The following is a 27,388-nucleotide window of genomic DNA, read 5'->3' as shown; positions in this document are numbered from 1 at the left end:
TTCCACAGGCCATACTGCCAGAGACCACAAGATGGTTTCGAACAACGGTTCAGTTCATGATATTTTTGTTTTATAAAAAATGAACTATTGCTGAGTGGGCAGTATGTACTGAATTAACAGATTAATGAAAATGCTTCACTTGCATAAGATTTGATTGCTCCTTCATGCAAAATTGCTTGCAGATTGAAAAACAGTGCGATATGTTTCACACTCTCCAACTCATTTCTACATTAGCACTTGTCAGTGAAACTATTAAACAAAGCTGGTGGAGAAATTTAGTTACAAATCCATTTATTTTATTGGAATGAAAATAAATGAAAGCTACCTCAAATGCATTAGGTGGGTACAAAACATGTTCTTCGGATAACACCCAAGGGTAGTGAGACTGCTGTCAGAATAATGTTCCTTTCATGTGCAGGAGGAACCAATATTAGAAACAGCTGCTTTAAAGTCACTCTTTATTTAAGTTCAATTATAAATTAAAGAACAACCACTTTAATGAAGGGGCTATTTATATTTGAAGTTATTCAGCTGTGGTGTTCAATCCTGGCTTCTTCTTTCACTCAAGTATATTTAAAAACTGCCAGTGTTTGCCTGTAAGTGTCTGAGTATGCATAGCGGACAGCTCAGTGCTGATGTAGCTGTGTTCTTCAGATCGGGCCATTTCTGTTGATGCTGTGTGTGTTCTGCTCTCTTATCTCATCCATCTAAAGTCACGTATAGAAAGCAGTTGAGAGGAGCTTTTATTAATCATGTCAGTAGTCTTTCAGTAGCATATGTCAAAAAAACAGCGATTTCTTTTTAAGGAAATAAAAATTGAGTGCTGGTACAAGAGAAGCCTTCAAAGATTTTTTTTAAAAATGACATGTTGCAATGGTCCAGTAAAGTATTTTGCCAATTGTGAATCTAGAGGGGGTTTAACAATCATGAAACAGACAAATGCCAACAATTTATATATTGGATCAATAATTGCATTTAGAAAAGTTAGAGTGTGCTAGTACAAACTTGGCTGTGTTTTGATTTTATGCTTGGGTGTTATGTTTTAATAACAAAAGCTGAAACCTTACTCCCCAGTCTCATACCCAGAAAAGATATAGCAACATTTTGAGTAATGTATACAATAATGTGCTTGCAAAGTACAATTGCTCATATATTGTAGTTGAATGCTTGTCATGGACATATATTAATTTGTCCTGTATTTTGTCAGATCTTGTCCCATTTAAGAAAATAGATAACACCTGTCTCTAAAATAATGGACAAAGGAATGTCAGTTCTAAGAGTTTATTCTTTTCTTCCCAACTAGCACAAGCCTTATTGGGTAACAAAAGTTTGGAAAAAAAAATGTGACATGGGTCAATGAATTTCCCAGGTCATCAAAGCATAAATACAAGACAGGAAAGGTCCATTGCTTTCCTCCCACAACACATTTCTCTCAGCCTGGTCAACTCTATTGACCTGAGCTGCCCAACAAATCTGCAGGGATTCGGGTTGCCACATCCAACACATCTGAAGATATCAGTAAATTGTCAATTTAACACAGTTCAAGATGTGAAGACTTCAGAGAGTCTGCAAAGCGGATTTATGAGAATGGCACCAGGGATGAGGAACGCCAGTCATGTCAGTGGATAGGACGAGCTGGGTCTGTTCTCCACAGAGAAAACGGAGAGAATTTTTAATAGATCTGTTCAAAATCATGAGCGATTTAGAGAGAATAAATAAAGTGACACTGTTCCTGTTCCAGAGATAACAAGGTGTAGGACTGGGTCGAGCCCAAAATGTCAGCCTTCCTGCTCTTCTGATGCTGCTTGGCTTGCTGTATTCATCCAGCTCACACCTTGTTATCTCAGATTCTCCAGCATCTGCAATTCCTGCTATCTCTGTTCCCATTCCAGTTTGGTCAAGAACAAAAGGACATCAATTTAAAATACTTCACAAAGGAACAATTGGTGAGGATAATTTTTTTTATGTAGCAAGTGGTAGGATCTGAAATGCACTGACTGAAAGTTTGTTGGAAGCAGATTCAATCATGGCATTGAAAGGAAATTGGATAAGCATGTGAACAAAGAGTTTTGCAGGCTATGGGAAAACTAGAAAGCTGTTTTCATTGAGGCAGTGCAGAACACAGAACTCGGATCCTGACCTTTTGTAGTATCCATTATTGATATGGTTTTGAAAATGGGGCACATGCTTCAGAAGTTCACAGACAATGCAACAATTGGTCATGTGGTCAATAATGAAGAAGAAAGCAGCGCATAGCCAAAAGTTATCAATAGACTATGCAAGCGAGAAGAACCGTAGCAAATGAAATTCAATCAAGGTGAGTTAATGAATTTGAGCAATGCAAGTGAATATGCAATAAATGGAAGGAAACTAAGAAATGCACAGCCACAGGAGGCCCTTAGAGTGAATGTTCATAGATTCCAGAAGGTGGTTGAAATGGTAGATAAGACCATTAGAAAGAGATTTGGAATAAATATCATTATTAGTTGAGCTGGGAGGTTATACTGAAACTTCATAAACACTAGTTAGGCCACAGTTGGAGTATTGCATGCAGTTCTGGCCTCAACACCATAGGAAAATTATAACAAAATCAGAAGGTGTTGGACGAAATTAGTAAGTCTGACAGCATCTATTAAAAAAAAGTTGCAAGTCCACTGACCTTTTATCAGAAGCGAAATCATGTACATGCACCGGAGAGGGACAGAGATTTCTGAAGATGTCACTTGTGCTGGTGAATTTTACCTATGAGGTGAGGCTTGCCTTCTGTTGTATCAGAGGAGGTAGAGAGGATACTGAATAGAAATGTCCAAAATTGTGAGGAGCCTTGTTAATGTGGATAGAAAGGCTCTTTTCCCTTTGATAGAGAAGTGCATAAGTAGGGAACATGGTTTAGGATAAGAAGTAGGATATTTAGAGCAGATGCGATGGAAATGTTTTACTAGAGTGCATAGCATGTCTGAAACTCACTACCTGAAAGAGTGGTAAGTGCAGAAATCCTCATTGCAGTTACAAAGTACTTGAAAATTCAATTGTGTGTCATAGCCTACAAAGCTACATACCAAGAGCTGGGAAGTGAGATTTGGTTGGATGCCTCCTTGTCAACAGGGGATTATAAAATGGGCTGAATGGCCTCTGTTTATGATTTGCCAAGTCAATGAATGGGATGAACTGAGTGGCTTTTGCAGAGAATCAGCATCAGCACAAGTGATCGAATGCTTTGAACGAATGAATGATTGTATGATTTAATTGTCACGTATTTCTAGGAAGAACCACAATCCAGTGAGGTACAAAAAGAATAAAAAGAAATTACTTGAGTAGAGTCCATCTTCTGTTCAAATTCGGTCTTAAGTAAGGCGCCAGTGCTTCTGCAAGATCTTTGTAAGGTGTTCCAGGCCTCAAGGAGTCCCTGCTCCGGTTACAGCATCAATGACGCCAATGCCCCAAGAAAACCTGGCTCTGCTGCAGCCACTGCCTTGTCAACATTGCCAAGGGTCCTGGCTCTTGGCATACCATTGCCAGGAGACCCCACTGTGGGCACTGCCACCATGGCAGCTGATGCCTACTGGTTTCCTTCTGGGGTGTTTCAACCTGCATTAGATAAGCCTTTTGTGTTACAAAGCAAACCGCTGCTTCAATCTTTATAATGTTTCTTCCTGACTTCTCTTCTTTGAAAATGCTTAATGGGAATCCAGAAGTGGGGGTCAGTATCCCAAGTGGGGTCACAGACTGAAAATGCAGGGATACTGAAGCAGCAATGGTCACCATGGAATTTCACCTCCCTTCCTCCTACTTTACAGGCCTTCACTCAAAGACAGGCAAACAGTAAGCGTAGAAATTAATATTGACAACTTTAGTGGATGTACATTTTACACTTTCATGTGATAACCCTTTGCTGTTTTAGTGAAGGGGTTAACCCACTAAAAGTAAACCAGCAATGTCACTGACTATCTAATGAAATCAATTTACGTTTCAAGGCAAAAGAACAGCAAATTAGCTTTTAAGTTGAAAGCTGCTTTTATTATAACAATAGTTCACCCATAATACGATATTTTGTGTACTTACAAATGGAACATTCATTAGTCGAGAGAATATAGTGAGAAAGCTGTAGCCTCTATTAACAGTAATTTGATTCAAATTTGATTCTGCATTTATTAGACTTTCTTTGTGGGCTTTGAGCACTCCCACAGCATTATTTTACTAGAGGTGGACTGGCAAGAGCACAAAAGGATGGACCTGTTGAAATGGCACATGTTGTGCAGCACGAAGCCCACTGCACTACTACACAGCAGATCTCCAGTAACAGGTACAGTTAACCTGCCTTAACAATCTGAGCATTAGCAGTAAAACATTGATAGAGTTATCTTCTGGATAACATTTACTGTCTGAAACTACTGCCAAAAGCTATCTTATTCTGAGTTTTATTCTTGACTTGAACCTGATCATTGAACTAGAGTTTAGACGTTTTGCTGTTTTAAGAAAACTGAAGGAAGTTACAAAATACCATTCAGCAGTTCCAGCTACATCAACGTTGTCTCCGACCAATGACAATAATGTCATAAAATAATGTCAGAAAATTCTGAAGGATAGAATTAATCTCTACTTGAAGGAGCAATATTTGATCAGGATAGTTAGTGTGGCTTTGCCAGAGGGAGGTCGTGCCTAAGAAATTGATTAAAATTTTCAAGGAGGTAACCAGGCATGCAGATGAAGACAGTGTAGTCAATGTAGTTTATATGGTTTCCAGAAAAACCTTTGACAAGATCCCACATGGGAGACTGATAAAGAAGGTAAAAGCTCATAGAATCCAGGTTGACTTAACAAATTAGATCCAATATTGGCTTAGTGATAGGAGACAGATGGTGTGGAAGAAGACTGCATGTGTGACTTGAGGCTAGTGTTCAGTTGCTTATAACATGGATAGCATCAGAATCTTTATTGTATGTAGACGATATATAAATAGACGAGAACGTTAAGTAATGTAAAGTGAGTTTGTGGATGACATAAAGATTAGCTGGGTGGTTAATAGTGAGGAAGGAGTGCTTAGGTTACAACAAGATTACCTCCCTCCACTGCCACTCGCCATCCTCTCCCCCCCAGCTACTGCCATTACGAGCCTTATGGCCGCTGCCTCTTTCCCTCTCCTCTCCCTCCTTTGACCCCCACCCTCTCCTCCTCCTCCTCCTCTGCCTTATGCTCGGGACCCCTGCCTTGCCCTGCCCCCACACCACCTCCTCTGCCTCCGCCCACCTTACCTGAGGGACGCCCACTTCTGCTGCAGCCAGGACGGTGGTGCCCTCAGCAACAGCTATGGCAGCAAGATTTGAGGCTATTGATTCATTTTGTTTTCTTTTTAGGCCTGGTTGGTTGCTTAGGGGGTGGGGAGAGGTGCTGAGGGTGTGGAATAGGATGAAGGGATGCAGAAAGAAGGGGCAAGGATTTGCACATTCTCCCTGTGTCTGCATGGGTTTCCTCTGGGTGCTCTGGTTTCCTTGCACATTCCAAAGACGTGCAGGTTAGGTGGATTGGCCATGCTAAATTGCCTGTAGCGTTCATGGTTGTGTAGATGGGTTACAGGGAAAAGGCAATAGGTCTGGGCGGGGTGCACTGAGAGTCGGTATGGACTTGTTGGGCTGAAGGGCCAGTTTCCACACTGTAGGGATTCTATGATCTGTGATTAACCCTGAAAAGTGTAAGGTGATGCACTTTGGAAGAATTAACAAGACAAAGGAGTAATCAATGCAGGACACGAGGAAGCCAAGAGGAACAGAGGGATATTGAGATGCTTGTCCACATATGCCTGAGGGTGGCAAAACAGGTTAATAGTATGTTTAAGAAGCTATACAGACAGTTGATTTAATCAGTCGTGGCATGCATTATAAGAGCAGGGAAGTTATATTGAAGTTGTACATAACTTTGGTTAAGCCACGACTTGAGTATTGTGTGCAGCTCTGGTCACCAGGAAAAAATGTGATTGCACTGGAGGGGGAGCAGAGGAGATTCACCAGGACATTGGAGATAATGGGAACTGCAGATGCTGGAGAATTCCAAGATAATAAAATGTGAGGCTAGATGAACACAGCAGGCCAAGCAGCAGCTCCTGAGATGCTGCTTGGCCTGCTGTGTTCATCCAGCCTCACATTTTATTATCACCAGGACATTGCCTGGGTTAGAGCATTTTAGCTGTGAAGAGAGGCTGGATAGGCTTGGGTTGTTTCCTTTGGAGCAGTGCAGGCTGAAGGGGACCTATCTGAGCTTATGTGATTATGAGGGGCATGTACAGAGTAGACAGGAAGCAGATGTTCACCTTAGGTCAATAAAAGGACACACAATTTTAAAGCCAAGGGAGGAGGGGATTTCAGGAAATCATTTTTCATCCAGAGGGTGGTGAAAATCTAGAATGCTCTGCCTGGGAGGATAGGTGAGGTGGGGAAACTTCCCAACCTTTAAAATGTACATGGGTGAGTACTTAAAATGTCTTAACATTTAAGGCTATGGGCTAAGTCGATTAGTGTTGGTAGATCAACATAGACTCAATGGAATGAAGGGCTTCTTCAGTCCCTGACTATGAACAGCACGTAACCATGCAGATTACTATTGGCATCCCAAATTTTTTCACAATGATGATGGACAGCTTCCATACCTACTGTAGCAGAGCCTTGGTTAAAGTTTAACTTGTTTGCTGCAACTGTTGAGGAATGATGCCTCTAATAAATGTTATGTTTCTGATATTCCTCACGTAAGTCTTATCGGACTCATCCTGAATGGAACTAGCATTACCAGACACTGTTGTCACTGCCACATTAATGCAAAGACTTTGTGGATACAGTGTATTGAACAGATTCAAAGGTGAAAGCAAGCCCAGGAACAATTGCGATCTCCATTAGATGCCAAAAGTTATCCACATGAAGAAAGAACAGCAAAGTCATCGCCTCAAGATGCAGAAGCGGTTTAAAACTGAGGATATGTAGATCTTGCTGTCATTTCTTCCAGATGAGTGAACCAAAGTGCGGGTACAGACTGAGGTTACCCCAGGACAATATAACACAACGATGTTGTCTGCTGGCGTAGGCCTTGCACCCTGAACGATTGAGTGTTCAACTCAGCCTGACCATCAAGTTGAGAACAACACTTAACTCTCATGCAATTGGCTCATTCTGAGCATTCAATGGGGACCTGTGTAGGATCTCCCAATGCTTAATTATTGCAAGAACAGACTGCTTGATTTCATTTTCCCATGACAAGGTCAGTACTAAAGCCTGGGCAGTGGGATATGCAATCAGCACTGTCTTCACCAAACTGTATGCATGTTGCATTGAAATTGCCATACAGTAATGCTGCTGAATTCATGAAAAGTGTTTTGCTTGACTCATGTCCAACTTGCCTGTGATCAGTTCTGTGCTGGCTGTCCTGGAAGTTGTCAAGTGCCTATGTTTTTGATCATCCTGAACATAACTTTTAAAACAATTTCCCTTCAATCTTTATTATGTTTCTTCCCGACTTCTCTTCTTTGAAAATCCTTATTGCGAAATCCGAAAGTGGAGTTCAGCATCCCAAGTGGGGTCACAGACTGAAAATGCAGGGATACTGAAGCAGCAATGGTCACCATGGAACTTCACCTCCCTTCCTCCTACTTTACAGGCCTTCTCTCAGCACACCCCTTGCTCTCAACCACCTCAGTTTTCAGCAAGGTATTACAACAATTTTCAACTCTCAAAATGGGTTTATAGTGGGAAGATGTCTGGGATTCTCATTCTGTATCTCTACAGGGCCACAGAATTTTCCTGGCCATCAGTGGCAGGATTTTTCCACGTTGTACCAACCTTGCTGAGAGTCAGCTGTGTGTACTAACCGAGCCTTGATTTAGGGATCAGGGTGACAGACAAACTCTTATCCCCTCCTGGAGGGATGCTCAGACCTGCACAGTTAGAAATTGGCCAGCAAGAGGCAGCCAGAGCAGGAGCAGACAGCCATAGAAACATAGACTGGAATTTTACAGATTTCTAGCAAGTACAGCATTTTGCTTTTGTATCGATCAGAATGAATTGGATCAAAGCATCCCGCAAACATGGACTGAGTATTAATGCACTGTTCAGAAGTGATAACTAACTAAAGATCTTTTCAATAAGAGACTGCCATTTTTTTCTCTTGTTGTTTCCACAATTATTCTAATATAGATAGCTTCTTGTTTATTGTGAGCACTTTCTCCACTGGCTTTATAGTCAGACTTTATGTAGAAAAGTCTGTAGCATGCATCAGATGATGATAATATTTGAGATTCCAGCAGAGGGACATTATAAAATACCCTGTGCTTTATCCAGACATCTGTAGTTGCTTCAGAATGTTTATAGAATGCTGGCTGATGGTCCTGGAGGTTGCATTGGCCTGAATGCTCTATTTGCTCAGCTGCTATGTTTGACAATGTCAAGCCAGTTTGAAGAGAATATTTTGGTCTCCTAGGATCCAACCTTGTTGTCTGTCTTCTTCAAATAGTGCATGCACACAAGACTACCTAACAGTGAATGTTTCATAATCATAGGCTTGGAAAAGGAGTTTGATCTGCACAATCCTGTGTTGTTGGCCACTGACCACCCTGGTATAATGGAAGCCCTTATGGTTTACAAAGACTGTGGCATTGTGTGCACTTATACAGATGCCATCAAAATCCTGTAACTGTGAAAGAGTTATAGTGCACTCTCATTGTGCTTCAGGGTTTCCATGAAGGAAAACTCTGGTAGCCACACACTGCATCTGTGCCCCACAGATTGACTGTTTAGAAATTGTTATTGTACAGGAGGAAGTCATTCAGCACACCATTTTTCATTCTCTCTCCAAATGATAATCATAATTTAATACTATTCTCCAAATCTCCTACAACAACCCCATACTTTAGATGATATTTTACTTGAAATAATAATCTATTGAATGCCTCAATTGAATTTGTCTCCACCAATCCTTCAGGCTTTCCACATTAAAGACAGAGATGAAGAGGAATTTCTTCTCTCAGAAGGTAGCGAATCTGTGGGAATATTGATAATTACATCCTGAGGTTTATCATGAGGGCTTTAAAAAAAAATGAACAGCCCAAGGTAGCAATAATTAACTAGAACAAAGTTGACTTCAGTGGAATAAGAACAGAGCTGGGCCTGTTAGACTCGAGTCAAGACTGGTGTGGAAAGTGATAGCTGAACACTGGGCTTGAAAGAAGAGTTAGTTTGGATACAATCAACATATATTTCCTTAAAGGGAAAAAGTGGGACAAACAAATCCAAAGATCTCAGGTTGGAAAAGAAGAGAGAAATTAAGGTTTTTTAAAAAGTGTGCTTATGACAGTATCAGGTAGAAAATATAATTGAGTACCAAACTGAATACAAAATATTGAGAATGGAGTTTCAGAAGAAAACAAGAAAACCAATGAGAAATTATAATAACACACTGATAGTTAACATAAAGAGGAATCCAGAAGTCTTTTATAGACACAGAGCACAGCCTCAGAGGACTCCTGCAGTATTGTCAGGATTCCGTTAGGCTATCTGGTGGTCACCCACTCTCTACCTGATTGCATGCCACTAACTCATGAAGTGCCAACTTCTCAGAATGTGTTATTCACATAACTCTTAGCCTCCTGAATGCACAGCAATGACTCTCGGGAGATGATGGCTTCATCGTACTATCGCTGGACCGCCAATTCAGAGACCCAGATAATATTCCGGGGACCTGGGTTTGACTCCTGCCACAGCAGATGGTGGAATTTGAATTCAATAAAATATCTGGAATTAAGAATCTAATGATGACCAGGAATCCATTGCCGAATGTCGGAAAAACCCATCCAGTTCACTAATGTCCTTTAGGGAAAGAAACTGCCATTCTTACCTGGTCTCGCCTACATGTGACTCCAGACCCACGGCAATGTGGTTGACTCTGAACTGCCCTCTAGGCAATTAGGGATGGGCCATAAATGCTGCCTAGCCAGCGATGCCCTCATTCCATTCATGAATAAAGAGCACGAGTCCTGAAACCTTGGGTTCAGGTTTCTGCAGCTGGTGACGCTTTCTTCAAGCCCAGACCTGCCATGTAGATTTATAACTCCTGGTCACCTGGAGGTTGAAAAAGAAGGAAGGAGAAAAAAACACCTTTTTCCCCTCCTCATTGAACTCCCTTACTCACCAAACTCACAGCAATCCACTCTGCCTCACCGCACTTTGTGCACACAACTTAATTTCTCTTATTTATAGTATCATGATTCATAGAGTCATAGTGTAATAGAATTTCAAAGCAGGGAGACAAGAATTGAACACAGTATTCCATAAGCAGCCTAACAAATGTCCAAACAACCACAATATGACCTCCCAACTCCTATACTCAATGCACTGACTAATAAGGCAAGCATACCAAGTGCCTTCTTCATTATCTCTTCTACCAGTGACTCTTCTTTCAAGGAATTGTGAACCTGCACTCCAAGGTCTCTTTGCTCAGCAACATTCCCCAGGACTTTCTCATTTGCCTGATTTGCCTTTCTAAAATGCAGCACCTTGCATTTATATGAATTAAACCCGGATGAGTCTACTGTTTGCCAGATGCAAAACTGATTTAGGTCAGTTACTTAATTAGCTTATCTCATCTTCTCTCCAGCAAAAAGCTAGATTTGCTCCAAACAAGTCAGGAAGAACCTTAAAATTTAAAAGCACAAAGTTTAAGTGATATGCTATTGCAAGAACTCAGTGCTAGACTTTATAAAGCGATGACCCCTTAAAATAAAAATAAATTGCACCAAGCCCACAGTAATTGACTCTGCCCGACTGCAGTAATACGTCCCATATTTAACTTAGAAAGAGCCTGAAGCGCACAAGTTCAGTGACATGGTGACCTTAACTGCCACTGGCAATAGTATCAATATAAATAAGTTTGCAGGTGTGTTATCTCCTGACAGTGGATACAAGAGTGCCTCTATTTGCTTGATGAAGTGAAGCTTGCAAAAGCAGGTCTGTGATACATTTAGAGGTTTGGACATAAATCTATGCACATAAAGGAAGGTTTGGGAAAGTCTGTAGCTATTTTTCAGTTGAAACTGGTTTGCATAATTTCTTTTATTTATTTCACCTTCATTAGAACAGAATATTTTGAGAGGTTCAAAACTTTGCAGTGAAAGGGCAGCGTCAATTCAATTCATTTGAGGAATAAAAGATGAGGGGACTAAACACACAATTAAATGATAGTGATTTAGGACCTTATTGGCACAAATGTTGTAGTGAAATGCAATGCCAGAGTTGTTGATTAACTGTTTTCTAATGCTTTGAAATTTGTGGCATAAGTTAAGTTAAAGGGCAGAAAGGATAAGGGAACAGATTTGGCACAATGGATTTGCTCTACCGCTCGCGTGAAGAATAAATGCCATTGCTCACAAATACTGTTTCTGTGTTGTAATTTCTATAAATATTTAAGAAGGATTTCTTAAATTCCATTTTTTAATTAAATGTATTGCTAGCACTATAGTTGGCAAAAATGAAAGAAATTGCTTTAAAACAATAAACTAAAGAAAGAAACTGCAGGTCTCAGAGATCTACAGCACTCTCCCTTTAGAAGTGATCATTGTAAAAAAGTATCTGATTTCCTTTTAAGCAGGTACCTTCTTTCAGTTTGACCCTGAATTAAGCACGTCCTCTCAACAAACTGAGTACATTATGAGAAAATCAGGAAACCTGGCTTTCACTCATGATACAGATGTAAGCATTAATTTAAGTTATTAAATAAAGCACACATAATTTGTGAAAAAAACTCTTTAACTGCACAAGGTAATGTCGTGGATCCCCAACCCTCCTTATCCAACCATGCCTATTCGACCAGCTGGTTGAAATGGAAAATTTGAGCTTTTGCTTCTGTCTTCGTAAATACATCTTAAAGAATTTGAAAAAGAAACACTAAAAATTGAGTTTAATAACCTCTTTTGTGGTGTTTGGTGTTTGGGGGAGGCATTTAGTTAATCAGGATGGTGGTGACTGGGGATCCTGTCAGTGTCTGTTCCCACCACTTAAATCTGCAGCAAAAAATGGTCTACCTCCAAATGATGCTCATATTTGGACAATTAATATCCACATACGATCTTCATCCTACCACCACTACTTTTAACCCAGCAACTGGCAGGATGCTGACCGTGCAGGGAGCACAACACACAACCCCACGCAGGGGTGCATGCAGGATCCCTCAGGGCCACTTGCTCAGAGGCACTCTGTGCCAGATTAAGGATCACATCATCCCTTGCCCTTGCTGCCCATCTCTCCCTCCCCTATGAACCCACCTTTAACACCACTCTTCCTACCATGACTCATCTGTGGCCTGGGATCCATTAACAGTTCTGAACCTTGGGTGAGTTTCATTAGTCCTCGATGGTACCACTATTCTATAGACTGGCCAACATCTGATTAGCAGGTGGTGTTTGGCAGACAGTATGTCTGGGCCTATGGACCTTGATCTACTGCTGTCTTGTTGAATGCCTCTGTAGCATTGAATCAACAGGCCTTTGTCAAAGAAGATGATTAATATAGACTACGGTATCCTCACAATTGGACAAACTGATCTGTTATTGACCAGACCCAAACCCCTCAAAATATATTAAGAAGATAACCAAGACCATAACTTCTTTTTATATTAAAGGTAAATGTGAGGCATTGCATTCCAGATGCAATTCAATTGGTCAAGCAACCCATATCTGAACACATCTGAACTGACCATAAGACTCCTACGACCACTGAGCATCAGTGTAGCACACAAACCCACATCAACCCTTCGCCAATGGCTCACCCGAACCAAAGACCATCTACTCACTATGGACAGGACCAATGTGATATGCAAGATTCCCTGCAGAGACTGTGACAAACACTACATTGGGCAAACAGGATGGGAACTATCCTTAAGATACACGAACATCAATTGGCAACAAAAAGTTATGATCAAAATTCACTGATCTCTATCCACATGGATAAGGAGAATGACCACTTTGCTTGGGACAGCACCAGGATCCTGGGACAAGAAAGCAGGAACAAGCACGGGAATTCCTAGAAGCCCGGTACTCCACTAAGACAGTCATCAATAAACACATAGAGCTCAACCCCATATACATTCCATTGTGAGGGAAAATCGGAAGTGTGGTAATCTTGCCCGAAGGCCAGCAGAGTTCAAATAACAGGTGAGAAAACACAACAGCGCTTCATCGGAGGCTGCACTGATGATGTTACCCAGCAGGGTAATGAAACATCTGCGGAACAATGAACAGTTCAGCAAGCCAACCAACCACAACATTCAAAACCTGAGCGACAAATCTATGCTAAAACCTTGAAGCTATTCAACTTTAAGCAAAACACACTTTATTTTTACAGTCCAGTTAAAATAGCCAAAATAAAATTAAACAAATTGGCTTAACTGTGACTCTATTGATACGTTTAACAAAATAACATCTATATTAACTATGACTAATTAAGTGTTTCAAAATAGTAAATCCCATAAATACACCCTTGACAAAGCAAATTCAGTAAAATAGGTTGTCTCACATGCAATTCTAACAGCAAGAAGGAAATCCCATCTTTATGCTGTAACAGCCAGAGGAATAAGAGCTTCTAAATCCAGTTTCAATACACCAGCAACTGCTAAAAGCTAAAACTAAAAATTCTGGTTCTGTGGGAGCTTGACCCCACCCATTCATGCTGCTTCTATTGTTCTAATTTTAAAACAAAACCCAAGGCCTCACAACCTGTTTACTTTATTGGTTTTGAACAGACCACTCTTCTTCACCTTTGATTCAACATTTCTTCAATAAAAATGTCAAGACAAAACACACCTCTCAAAGCAGTAGTATCGTCACAGATGCTCCTGTTTTGAGAAAAAGTTAGAAAAAAATGTGAGGAAAGTAAATATTTTGAACAATCCACAGATCTGACCTGATCACCAACACCATTTAGGGCTTTCCCTAAATGGCAAATAAAAACCGAAAAAACTGCGGATGCTATAAATCAGGAACGTAACAAATTTGCTGGAAAAGCTCAACAGGTCTGACAGCATCTATGAAGAAAAGAACAGAGTTAACGTTTTGGATCTAGTGACCCTTTCTCAGAACTCTTTCCCTATTCGTGTGGGAGCACAACACTGTTGTGGGTAAATCACCACAAGTTACCTTTAATTCAGCTACTTATTAAGAAATCTCACAATCAAATAGTGGAACTATGATTTAAACTTTATTGCATGTCATAATCAAAATAAGATTTGGCTATTACTTGATTAATTTCAGAATATAGCTATAATTCCAACCAACAGTGCCTGTCTCTGGATGTGGCCAGGGTTTGATCCTTGTGCAATGTCATTCTTCAAAGTTCTGTCACTGAATTGTTCTGGATTGGATTTGTATACAATTTTTCATTCAGGTCTATGATATGATAATATTGATGATTCTTTAGATTCTATGGTGTGAAATATTGCCTTCTTATCGAAAGTCGCTTCTTTGTTCCTTGGTACATTTGGCCTTGATTATCTTTTGGAAGAAACCCTTTTCCTGTGATTAACTGTTAAAATTCTTCTTCAGGACAATCAGTTGTCCTTTTGGCATGGGACAGCCATTCATTAATCAGTTTATAAAATGGTTTTAGAAAGCAAGGTGTAGAGCTGGATGAACACAGCAGGCCTACTATCTCTGAAACATCTGCAGTTCCTATTAACTCTGAAACATCTGCAGTTCCTACTATCTCTGAAGCACCTGCAGTTCCTACTATCTCTGAAGCATTTGCAGTTCCTACTATCTCTCTCATAAAATGGTTTTGTTTATGTAGCTTTGAATCCTTCTTTTCCCAGGCATGGCTAATTGCTTTCAACTCCTGTAGAGGTTCATACTTGACCCTTAATTCCATTTTATTCCAGACAGTTATTACTGCTTCTTTCCAATTTATCTTTGTTCATTCTTTCAATCTATGAGCAGTTATTAAAGTTCTGAAGTTTATAATATCAATAGCCACCTCTCGATTCCCAAACATCTCCTCCAACACCAATCAATATGCATTGAAGAATTACAGAAATGAAGAGGTACCACCAAGGATAAACTTGGAAAATTTGTAAAGATCTTTATTTGCATCTTTGCTGTTGCTGAGAAGAGACAATTGTATTTCTGAAGCTGACCAAATAAATTAAAGCTCAAGTGCAAACAAATGTAGCAAATCTACTACCAGACCAAACACCACAGGAATTTGATGGGAACTGTCCATGAAAGTGATGCAATAATGCTCTCAAGATAAACATTGCCACTACTAACATAAACTGCCAATAGTGTCTACAAGTCATTCATTGCTATCTGTAAGTTGCCAAACACTGCTGTCTATAGATGTCATATGATAACACAATACAACTCATAATCAATTATAGATCAAAAACAATTAGTTAGAAAAAAGGAAGTGGTGGGCTGTCATTCCAAAGTTTCTATTGTTACAATTCTGTGAAAGGCTAGATGGCAATTGTTCTTTCCTCTCACTTCCCTCCTATCTAGAAGACAGATCACTAAAGGAGCATTTTGATGTTGTTTTCATTGAATGGGAAATATGTGTTGAAAAAAATTCAGCTGAAAACAAGACATGACACTCAGTGAGTAGCATTTTAAATAGTACTGTAGCACGAATCTGAAACTAGTCTGATCTACAGTTTGACTTGCACTCAGAAGTCTAACGAAAGTAGAATGGGACCTATTTCCAATTATTACATTGAGTGGCAATTTTGGAACTGGAACATCCCACTGCTGAAATTTATCAGAACACCGTACACAAGAAAGAAATAACTTGTATGGAGATATGCCTTTTTTTGAATCCAGATAATGAGCCAAAATTCAGCTATGATGCAAACTGAATCTGTCACAGTTTGAATGATGAGTATTAGGTGATGAGGCATGGGAAGACTCTGGAGCATTGGGCTGAATGATATGTTTCACTGTTGTAAATAGTTTGAATAATTCAACAACTTCTAGCATGATCTGCTTTTTTTCCGAGAGATTTTAATTAAGAATATAAGCAATAGGAGCAGGGACAGGCCATCTGGTCCCTCGAGCCTGCATTGTCATTTAACATGACCTTGGCTCATCTTTTTATGGACTCAGCTCCACTTACATGCTCTCTTACTATAACCCTTAATTCCTGTACTGTTCAAAAATCTGTCTCAGCCTTAAAAATGTTCAACGAGGTAGCCTCAACTGCTTCACTGGACAAGGAATACTATAGATCACAACCCATGAGTGAAGAAGTCTCTCCTCAACTCAGCTCTAAATCTGCTCCCCTTATTTTGAGGGAATGCCCCCTCACTCCATTTTCACATGCCTGTGGAAACAACCTCCCTGCTTTTATATTATCTCTTCCCTTCATAATTTTATATACTTCTATAAGATCACCCCTCATTCTTTTAAATTCCAATGAGTAAATTCCCAGTCTACTTAACCACTTATCAATTGTAATTGAGCACAAGGAAATGAAGAAATGGGAGTTGAAATCGTAAAATGTGTAAAGGACTTTTACTTCATATGTACGTGAAGAGATCTGCAAAAGCGAAGGTGCGCTAATTCTGGTTTTGAGCAATGAAATTGAAGCAATACCCAAGCTCCTTGTGGATCAGGGCCTTGTGAGTAGGTTTCAGATCTAACTAGAAAGGGACAAAGTGACAACAAAATCATAAGCCAAGATTGCTTTAAGATAGATTGTCAAAAGAGGAGAACCAAGTTATCCAAATAAGTTGGAAAAAGAAACTGACACACTGGACTGCAACATAACACCAAGATGTTCGTAAATAACAAATTGCAATGATGAGTATATTTGATTAAAAATGTAGTTCTAGTAGTTGTAGAATACAATGGATAAATCAAGGTTTCCAACAAATTTCATTTGAAGAAAATAGAAGTGTGAAAACAAAATAAAAACAATGAGCAATAAGGCCAAAAATTGGATAATTAAAGGTAACAGTATCAGAGGAAATTTTGAAAAATATCAAAATGAACAAGAGGCTATTTTGTAAACATATAAATAAAGAACAGAATCATGAAATGAAAGGGTGTCATCCTGCTGGGTGGTGAATATTGCTGATGTAGAAAATTAGCAAAGATTACCAGAGATATTTACACTGAGAGGCCTAGTGCTTTTCTTGATGCATCTTATCAAACTCATCTCATTACCTACCTACTCTGCCCCATGGCACCCCTCTTGCCTGATTCTAGCCCCATTCCAACACTCACTAATCATGAGAGAAATGCCTGACATCCATGTCCTACTCAAAAAGACTGGATGACCGTATGCATTCTGAAATTGCCCTGCTTATTGAAGACAGTCATTCTGATGATTTTGGACAAAAGGGAAATAGTACCATGCTTCTCCAAAAGGAACCTGGAGGTTTTGCTGGATAGGATGGTCCCGAGGAAGATCATTTTCTCCCTGGAGAATCTCGCTTAGAAGTTGCCACCCAGAACCCTGTTTCCTTGGTCTTGAAGAACAGCACAATATAGGAAGAAGGGCTCCAGTAGGGTAAGTGCCACACTTCTTTCTCTGTTACTTCACACTCACTCCATCTCTGCTACGCCGGGCTTATGTTCTGCCACTCCCGCTACTGCATGCACTTTCCTTCCTCACTTGGTCTCCTTGCCCCCAAAACCATCACATCAGCAGCAAATTCACTCACTTGGGGCACCACACCACCATTCCCCAACTGCACCAGCACTGAGGTCTGTGTCAGCCATGTGCACCTCACTTAAACCCTCCCTTTTTCAGCCCCTTCAGGACAGCATATAACAGAGCAGAATAGCCAGGGCAGGTAGTGGGGTACCCAACATTAGTCTTCTCACCCCCTAGTTGGAGAGACTCCTGTATCTCACAAAAGAAGACTGAGACTATTCCTGCAGGGATGCTAAAATATCCATGTCCTGCCAACTGAGTAAATACTACCCTTCATTCAATTGCCAATGTCATAGAAACCCCATTGTCAGGGTCATTCATTGCAGACCACGTCTAATTATTGGTCATAATGCTATCCCAGTTTTGTCTTGCGAGTGCCAACAGGATGGCTATGGCCCCTCTGGAGAAATGGGCTCTTCCAGCAGAAGGCACCTCCTCAACCTTTGTACAAGAGAATTTGGAGACCTCAGAGGAGACATTAGCCAATCTACCTCCAGTTTACCCTGTCTGATCAGATACTGACTCTGCAGTGAGAATATCATGTGTAGAACATTTTGAGAGCAAATGCTGCTGAGCACTTCTCTGTGACAGCATCACCGCTGACCAAGAAAGATATATCCAATGCATTGGCAGTATGAATATTGTTGGAGACCGGGCACCTTTTCATTCCCAGGCAGCTGAGTACCCCGTGGAGTCAGCAATCAGGGTTTCATTAAAACATACAAGGAGGCACAGGAGCAGTAGACCAGTAGCATATGAGAGGTAACAGTCCTCATAGCCCAGAGGCTGGGGATGTGTAGCCATGCTATGGATTCCCATTACGCGGTCATCTGGCTGCCTCTGTAGGTGAGTTGACAGCTTCCATAGAGAGATATATCAGCACTCGCAAGGTCGACTGGATATGTGTTCAAATCCACATTCCATGGTCCTGGCCATTGGTCCTTATGAATAAAGGCAAAAGGAGGAATGAGGAAGCTTGAGCTTATTCCAGGTTTCCTCTTCCTCAAAAAGAGCTAGGATGGTACTGGAAGGCAACTAGCTGAAGGAGAAATCACACACAGCCTTTACAGAAGACTTATCTCAGGTCATTACTGAAGGGGATCTCTTTATTTCCACCCTAACTACGCACCACTGACCTGTAAAAGTTCAGGCCAAGGTGGGCCCACTTGTCTCTGACAATGAGATTCATAGCATGACTGAGCCATCTAGATAGAAGTGCCATGGGATCACCCAACCAGACCTCCAGGGCCAATAGGCTGCACTGTCAAGAGTGTGCCCCCGTTCCAGCTGCAGAACTTGGGAATGCACTGAGATATAGTGGGACAGTTAGGAGAAAGAAAATCTTTTGAAGGTGCACTAGTGGCTTGCTGACAATGCACTGTGTCAATGCTCACATTTTGATAAAGACAGGTTTTGCACAAAATCATAGATAATAAAATGTGAGGCTGGATGAACGCAGCTGGCCAAGCAGCATCTCAGGAGCACAAAAGCTGACGTTTCGGGCCTAGACCCTTCATCAGAGACCCTTCTCTGATGAAGGGTCTAGGCCCGAAACGTCAGCTTTTGTGCTCCTGAGATGCTGCTTGGCCTGCTGTGTTCATCCAGCCTCACATTTCATTATCTTGGATTCTCCAGCATCTGCAGTTCCCATTATCTCTTTTACACAAAATCTATGTGCTTGAGCTTCTGTTTATCCCCAAATGTAACTGTAGCACCACAAAGCCTAGCATCATACAGATGTACTACTGAGCAATATTTGTGCTGAGACCCGACTGTAGCATGTGGAAGCAAGATCAACAGTGCATATATAAATGGCAGTTAGTTCTGCTGGCACTATTGACCCTCTCGGTCATACATCCCTATTCTTTCTCTGGCCTCTGTGTGCAAAGCAGTTAGCCCTGTACTAAGTGGTCAGCAACGTCTGGCCAGGGAAGTGTACAGCACACAGACATTATGCATTAGCCTCATGAGGGATTAGGAGCCCGCAGCTCTGTGTCCTGTACAATACTTAGGTGTTTGTGTAATGATATTGCCCTTTGAAGAGATGCATATCTGGGATTTTTGCAGCCCCCTCAGTCACAGTTTGAGGCACTTACCCCGCCCATTTCAGCTGTTCTTAGAGCTGTTTACTTTCCCATTGCACAGTTTCAAATCACAGCGCAGTGGAAGGTGACAACTGTCCTTCAGGCAGTGGTTTCCAGCCTCTCGGTCTACATTTCAGTGAGGCAGAAAAAATTCTGACCCTCTTCATAATAGCTTTCTAGTGAGCCTCCTAGTCTTTACAGTTTCCTAGGTCCCTATCCCACTTGTCTATGTGGGCCTGCACCAACCCACCTTTTCCACCCAACCTCTGGCAGTTGAGGAGACGATGCCGTGTGTTGTCATACATTGATTCCCCCTTGGAATTAAGATACACATGTCTGTTTCATGTTCATGATTTGCTGTAATTCCCTTACAAATACCATTGCCTTCTTCAAAATTGACATCAATCTTTCCTCAGATTGGTACCCTCAATCCCCAAGAACAGATTTCTGAGTCTCCTTCTCATAACAAGGGCCCCTTTATCCCCAAAGAAATCAGCCTCACTGAGCTGTTCACATGATTCTGTCCATTTCTCACCATTGCCCATGCCATTTCGGCCTTTATGAGATTCTGCCCTAGGTTATAACAGAGGTGCATGTTTCCAATAGAGTGACACACTTTGAGTGATCTGAGGTAAGATGGCGTATGAGATCTTTACACCCTTGGCTCTCATGTTATGATGTAATGATGATATCAAAACCGTGTCTCTTAAAGGCATATTGACATACTGACTGTGAGATATGAACAGTTTGAGTGCACGCTCACAGAATGTTAAAGGCAGCACCTCACGCCTGTAATATTTTAAAGAAAAGCATAAAAAGTTCTAGATTCTATTTCCAGTGTTAAATGTTAAACTAAATACAAAAGATAATGATGAGCATGTTTCAAATCCTTAAAAAAATAGTGGTTAGAATTTTATGTGTAACATCGGGGTCCATACTTTCAGAAGAACATTGCGGCGTTATAGAAGGTACCACGCAGATGTTCAAGGAGGTTGCCTCATATAATGAAATATGAATGCAAAGAAAGATTAGAACAATTAGACATTTTTGTTCAAAGAATACAGATTTTGAGTCGATAGAGTGGAAGAATTTAACATTAGTATTTGGAATTTAACATCTTTGGGAATGCAAAGCGGGCAGTAGAGAACTGATTAGCTGTTACATTAACAGGAAGGATGTCCTGATGGTTGGGGGAATGGGGGGGATGAGGGGCACATCCAGAACTGGAGAACATAGTTTAAAGATAAGGGGTAAATTTTTAGGACTGTGATGAGGACAAATTTATGTCTATTCACTACCACAGAAAATGGTTGAGACCAAAACATTGTGTGTTTTTGAGGAGATAGTTATAGCTCTTGTAATTAAAGGGATCAAGGGACATGGGAGATAGGACAGGGCTAGGATATTGAACTTGATGAGCAGCCATGATCATGTTGAGTGGCGGAGCAGGCGGGAGGGATGAATGGCCTACTCCTGCTGCTATCTTCCTTATCTTTAATCTAGTTTACCTTCCTAAAGGCCGCGTGTATATCGTTGAATCATCACTATCTGTCTTAGCTCTTGCTGAATTTGAAATTCACTCACTAAAAGCACATGGGATACAAGAAATAGAAGCTAAATGTTACCAATGGGATGGATCACAAACAAACAGCCATAGGTAAAAGATTAAGCATAAAGGATTTCAAACAAAATGTGAAAGAAACTTCTTCACTAAAAGTTGTAAGCCTATGGAATTCACCTCCTAGGTGAATGCTGTGTGAAACTACACGCTGGTGTCAGGAAAGTTGGAGAAAACCATCTTTAAAGACCCCCAGGCCCTTTGGAGGCCCCTCATAGCTCTGCCCCTCTTTACTTCTTCACAGCTAGCGTCTCAAACCTGGTCTGCAATGCCCCTCATTGCCCTTACTGGGACCTGCCTGAAACCCTGGTCTCAGCTCTGAGTTGTAACCTGTGCATATATTTCATACAGAGAGTGACTCCTTAATCCCGGGTGTATTTTTCACACGGTGCACGAAAAATGCACACAGCCATTGCACCATGACTTTTATTAAAACCTGAAAATCAGAACTGAAAACTTTATGGATTTATTTCCTAGCGTTCACTTGTCTTCACAATCAGCGAAGTCTAACGAAAACAAGCAATGATATAGCAGTGATCCATGATGTGAAGTGCCAGTGTTAGACTGGAGTGGACAAGGTCAGGAGTCACACAACTCCAGGTGATAGCTCAGCAGGTTTATTTGAAATGACATGCTTTCAGAGTGCTGCTTCTTTGTCAGACTACACCTGATGAAGGAGCAGAGCTCAGAAACCTTGTGATTTCAAATAAACTGTTGGATGTTAAGCTGGTGACAGCAGTAATCCAAACATAGAATGCAGATTTGTTTGATCAAATTAGCCTAAACTTTCTTGGGCTGAATTTGATTAATGCTGTAAATTGGAAATGTCTGTGTTGGGTTGGACAATGAGTTGTCAACAGAAATCCATAAATCATATATAAAAGATGATATCCAGAATTTGGTGACAGGATGACAGGTGAGGATAGAGGGAACTAGGTGCGCTCCTGGAGGGAGATATTACCAGCAGAAGGAATGGCTGCAGCTCAGCTGCTGCTGATCAGAAAGAGATGCCATTTAGTTGGTCAACTGGCACCCATTTAGTCTCCTCAGCAGCATCTTGCAGGCAGCAGAATGCTCCGCTTCAGCAATGGGAAGTGTCTGCAAGTTGCGCTGAGGCAACCAATTTCCAGAGGCTTTTTGTTTGGGTGCTGGGTACAAGGTCCTTTCCAAAGACCCCTTGACCCCTGGAACAACAAACCAGCTGAAATACCTACCCTTACAATTCCAATTTTATTGCTGAATGCCCCAGCTCTCCAATCATGGGGCCTGCTTGTCTAGGCCCCGTTAATCAACAATGCTCTATTCTGCTGGTCCTTTCAAGGGTGTCTTCTATGGAGATGCCAGGTCTTCCCTTCCAGCCTCAGCAATGGCCAATCTTGTCAATGGCTCTATCAAGGCTGTGAAAATGCCAGCCCTCAAATTAAGCTGGCAGCTCTGAGAGGCAGGCCGAGACTGTAAAATTGCTGCTGCAGTACCGTCATTTGGCCACCTAGGCTAGGGTCCTACATTTGGCCCCAACTTAAAAATCCCAGCCATGGGTTTGTCCAACATGATTTTGGTTAAGGTCTTCACCTCAACAGATGTCTTTCAATAACAAGCCTGGCCATTTTTAGAGCCAGAAACAATACTTCATGATTCAGTTCATAAGATTTATTTATAATGACAAAGCAGATTTTACTATTTATAAGAAATACATATCACAAGAGGAATTTATTTCTCCTTTGCTACTAAATGATATATAAAATATTTAATATGCATCAGCATATATTTAAGCAATAACAGACGTCAAGGATCAACTGTACAATGCAGTAATTGTTGACTGCAGTGGAGATGTTTTCAATGTTCAGTATTCTGTGGCAAGCAGTCATCCAGTAATTAAAACCCATATTATTTTTAGCTCAAAGAAATGGGCACGGAAAGGACAAGTGTCATCAAAATGCATAATGCTTCATTCACTATATGAGTTTTGTGCATTTTTTCCCCTTTTTATGCCTTCTCCAGATATCAAGAAGGAATGCTGTTTTTTACAAATTTACCATTTTGTTCTCTCAGCTGATTAAGCCATGCCAGCAACTTCAGTATTTGTTGTCTTCTTATGTGGTTTTACATGTATTGCAAATTAAAGAAAAAAAACGTGATTTCTTTATTTCTACTTTAAATTCCAGCATCAGAAAGGATTGAAAAACTCCTCCTGGAGTCCTCTCTGAATTGAAGGTCTTCTCATTTCAGGCTGACTCAGATGTTTATAAAAGCCTTGAGTGTGTGGGCAGAGTGAGTGGGCTTTGGGCACACCACAACATTGGCACATTATTGGCACCAATTCCCACAGGTATCGCGAGTGTTCTCTACTGAACACTTGAAACATTTCTAAGGCGATTCCTCCCATGTCCACATAGGTTACAGCAGGCAACTAAAAATTCCCCTTGAAATTTGGAGCCATTTTCAATTTTAGCCATATGCGATATCAGCCATTTTATTATAAAACAGTCTTGCTGATGTTAAGTTTGTACATGTACCCTTTTACAAGAAAATGTTGAATGAGAAAGCAATATATCTGTTCAAAAAAGTTGAAAAACCCTGTGTGAGCTAAGGTGTTTTTTATTGTTTTTTCTGATAAATTTGAAGCATTATGATTTTAGTGTGGCACCTGTATAGCGGAAGCAAAACTTTCCATAAATGCGTTGGTGCACAGGAATACAAGACATAATACAATCTTCAATGGAAGTGGGTTAGAAGCCACCTCACAGTCTTTATTTTACATGTTTTTGTTATAAATCCTTATATGAACACACAAAATGGGCTCCTGACAATGTAAACTTGTCATACCGTCATTACATCCTCTGACCAATTGAGGCGCTATAACTCCACCATTGGCAAGAGGATGGAATTACATCACCAATTTGGATTTTAAATATGGCACAGGAATCTACAAGGAAAAGAGTTAACGGGTAGTACACATGGAAGTACATTTTTAGTTATTATAGATTTATAAATGGGAGACAAGAAATAAAATTTCTGGTGCTAAGAATTTTGCACTCGTTATTCATAAAGATTATAAACCCTATACAGCAATGCTATTTTTTTCCCTGCTGATCATTTGGTCTTCTGTATTAAAAATTCTTCAAATATTTTGTCCAAAACTTCAACTAAACTATTGATTCAAGACATGTTTACAACCCAGTAGAAATTTTCCACTGATCCTCTAAATAATGTTCCCCTTCTTGGGGCACAATGATCAATGCTGAAAATCAGTCAAGAATGATGTAGTTTTGAAAAGCAATTTGTGTAAAAGCAGTTTGCTTAGAACTACATAGAAACAGGCAAAACTAATCCTCCTGTTGATTCACTGACCTTCCTAGTTTTTTTTGTTCTGGATTGGCAAAACATAGGAACAAAATTAACTGGTTGTCAAATATGGCTCCACACTCATAAGCTAGTACCTAATACTCTGATACACTGCACACTGAAGAACAGTATGTTGAGTTGGAAATGTGCCCTACAAAACAAAGGTCCTTATTTTGTTGATATCTATTTACGTTCAGGATTAGATTTTCCAGTTAGTGGCATGGTTTCCTTCCTATTAAAATTAACAATTATTTATTATCTATTACTTATTACATATTTACATTCTAGTGAATTGCAATTGTAATGATAGGAAAATCCTCTGTAAAATGCACATAAATGCGAAAATAAAGGTAAAGACCAACCTTGAGAAAATCACAAGTGCCAGCACCACTACCCAGTGTATAAATAATTAACAACCAGCCAGGAACCTTAGACTATTCTTGTGCACTTCTCGCAGGCACACATATAAAAATTTCACTTGACCATCCTGATATAAACAGAGGTTGCATTTTAAGCTTTTCAGTTCAGATTAAAATTCTTCATTTGAATCATTAAGCTGTCTTTTCTCTTTTCCATCGCTCAGTGGATTTTTGTATACATCCAGAATTTTCTACTTTTGCTTCAAGTGTATATGGTCTTTTGTTTCTCCCATTCTGTCATCTTGCTGGACAAAGGGATGAAGTACAAGTTGTGCATGGTGGATCATAAGTGAGGGAGTAGATAACATTGAAAGTGGGGACACAAATAAATAGTGGAAAAACGTTTGACAAGCATGTGTCTAATTAAATCATCTCATTTGTTGCATGTGGATTCTGCACTTAACATTCATCCCAATGGTTCATTCTGTTTGATCATTTGATTTCAATAAGAAGAATCAAGTACTCAGAATAGTGATAAACTCACAGGGTATGGTTTCGCTAGGGCTATTGTGAAATAGTTGGTTTAAAAGCATTAATCCAGAGAGCGTCACTCATATTCACAAACTTTGTTGCCAAATGCATTCAGTGGAACCTGCAGTTTTCTTTCCCCATTGAATGGAAAAATATATATCAGATTGTTACATACGGTATTCGAAACATCCAATTTGTTTTAATCAACTACTGGTTCATTTTTTGTTAGGCCAGTGTTTCTGTTCCCTGATGTCCCATAAAATCTTATCTGTGGTGCTTCTGTAAAAGTATGAGGGAGATGGAAAGTTGATGTAATTTTCTTAATGCCACTAACATGTTCTGCAGGTTCTGCTGTGATTTTAGTTATGTGGTATACTTTTCCTGAATTTCAAACTAATGACTGATCATTGTTACCTTTCTGTAGCTACAAAGCAGTTGTGTGATAAAAAGTCATATGGGCTCAAAATATTGTACAATATCAAAGCAGTTGACCATCTGTTGAAAGCAAGTTATCAATTCATCAGTGTTTAGTGAGTGTAAGGAGTGCATCCAGGTTCACACTGAAGCTTCTCCAAACTGCTGTTGACAGCTGAAATGACTAAGCAATGTTCTATGTTCATATAAAAGCTAACTTCTAGGCAGCATTGCAGATTAAAAAAAGAAATCAGAGGCTTCACGGATTACAAAACGTGAGAATTGGGATGTTGGCATAGCAATCATGGCAAGTTTGCTCAATGCGCTATAGCAGGAATTAAACATGCAAGGAGGACCCAAGGACCGTTTGAAATTATTTCCAAATAGGGGAATAAGTTAAGGCTTTGGGACCAAATCATGATGGGGGGCTGCCAATGGATCTACGTGGGAACATTGAGAGTTATATGCCTTCTTGATTATTCAAGTTTGTCATGCTAAGATAATTATAATGCTAATCATATCTGCTTTCTAGGCCCATAAATAGACCTCCAATCTAAAATGAAATATTGACTGTTTCAAGCCATTCCACTACTGGGCTAGTTTAGTTGAAAGAGTGAAAGAGTGAAGATTGGTGTTCTTTCACTTGAAGTGTGGAATCTGAATGAATGATGGAAATACAGTAGGAGAAAATTGACATTAATTTTGTAATGCTACATCATGTTTTGAAGGTTGTAGGAGCAAATTACTGCAGATGCTAGAATCTGTACTGAAAACAAGAAATGTTGGAGATCACAGCAGGCCAGACAGCATCCATAGAGAGAGACAGCAAGCTAATATTTCAAGTCCAGATGACTGAGTGGCTCTGATGAAGGGTCATCTAGATTCAAAACATTAACTTGCTCTCTGTCTGAAGATTGTGCCATCTATTTAGTCAAGTGTGTCACTGTTTCAGTGTGCCTCAGAGTCACAGAGTTGTTACAGCATGGAAAGTGGTCCTTTGGCACATTTGTGTCCAGCCAGGTCATCAAACATCAATCTATTCCAATCCAATTTCCAACACTACGCTAGCAGCTTTAAATGCTATTGTGTTTCAATTGTTCATCTCCATACTTCTTAAATAGCTTGAGCATTCTTGTCTCGACTATCCCATTAGTCAGTGAGTTCCAGATACCCACAATGCTCTGGATGAAAAAGTATTTCCTCAAGTTCACTGTAAGCCTCCTGCTCTGTATCTTCAAACTGTACACCCAGTTATCGGCTTTTCTCCTTCCCTGACACACCATTATCCATCTCTTTGTCTGCATAATTGTCTTACTCCCACTTTGGGCTCCATTTTCACCTATCGTTTCACTCCTTTGCCACCCC

This window comes from Stegostoma tigrinum, chromosome 9 (assembly GCF_030684315.1).
Source record: "Stegostoma tigrinum isolate sSteTig4 chromosome 9, sSteTig4.hap1, whole genome shotgun sequence".
Taxonomy (NCBI): domain Eukaryota; kingdom Metazoa; phylum Chordata; class Chondrichthyes; order Orectolobiformes; family Stegostomatidae; genus Stegostoma; species Stegostoma tigrinum.
The sequence above is the reverse complement of the archived record's forward strand: the minus strand, read 5'-3'. Positions refer to the sequence as shown.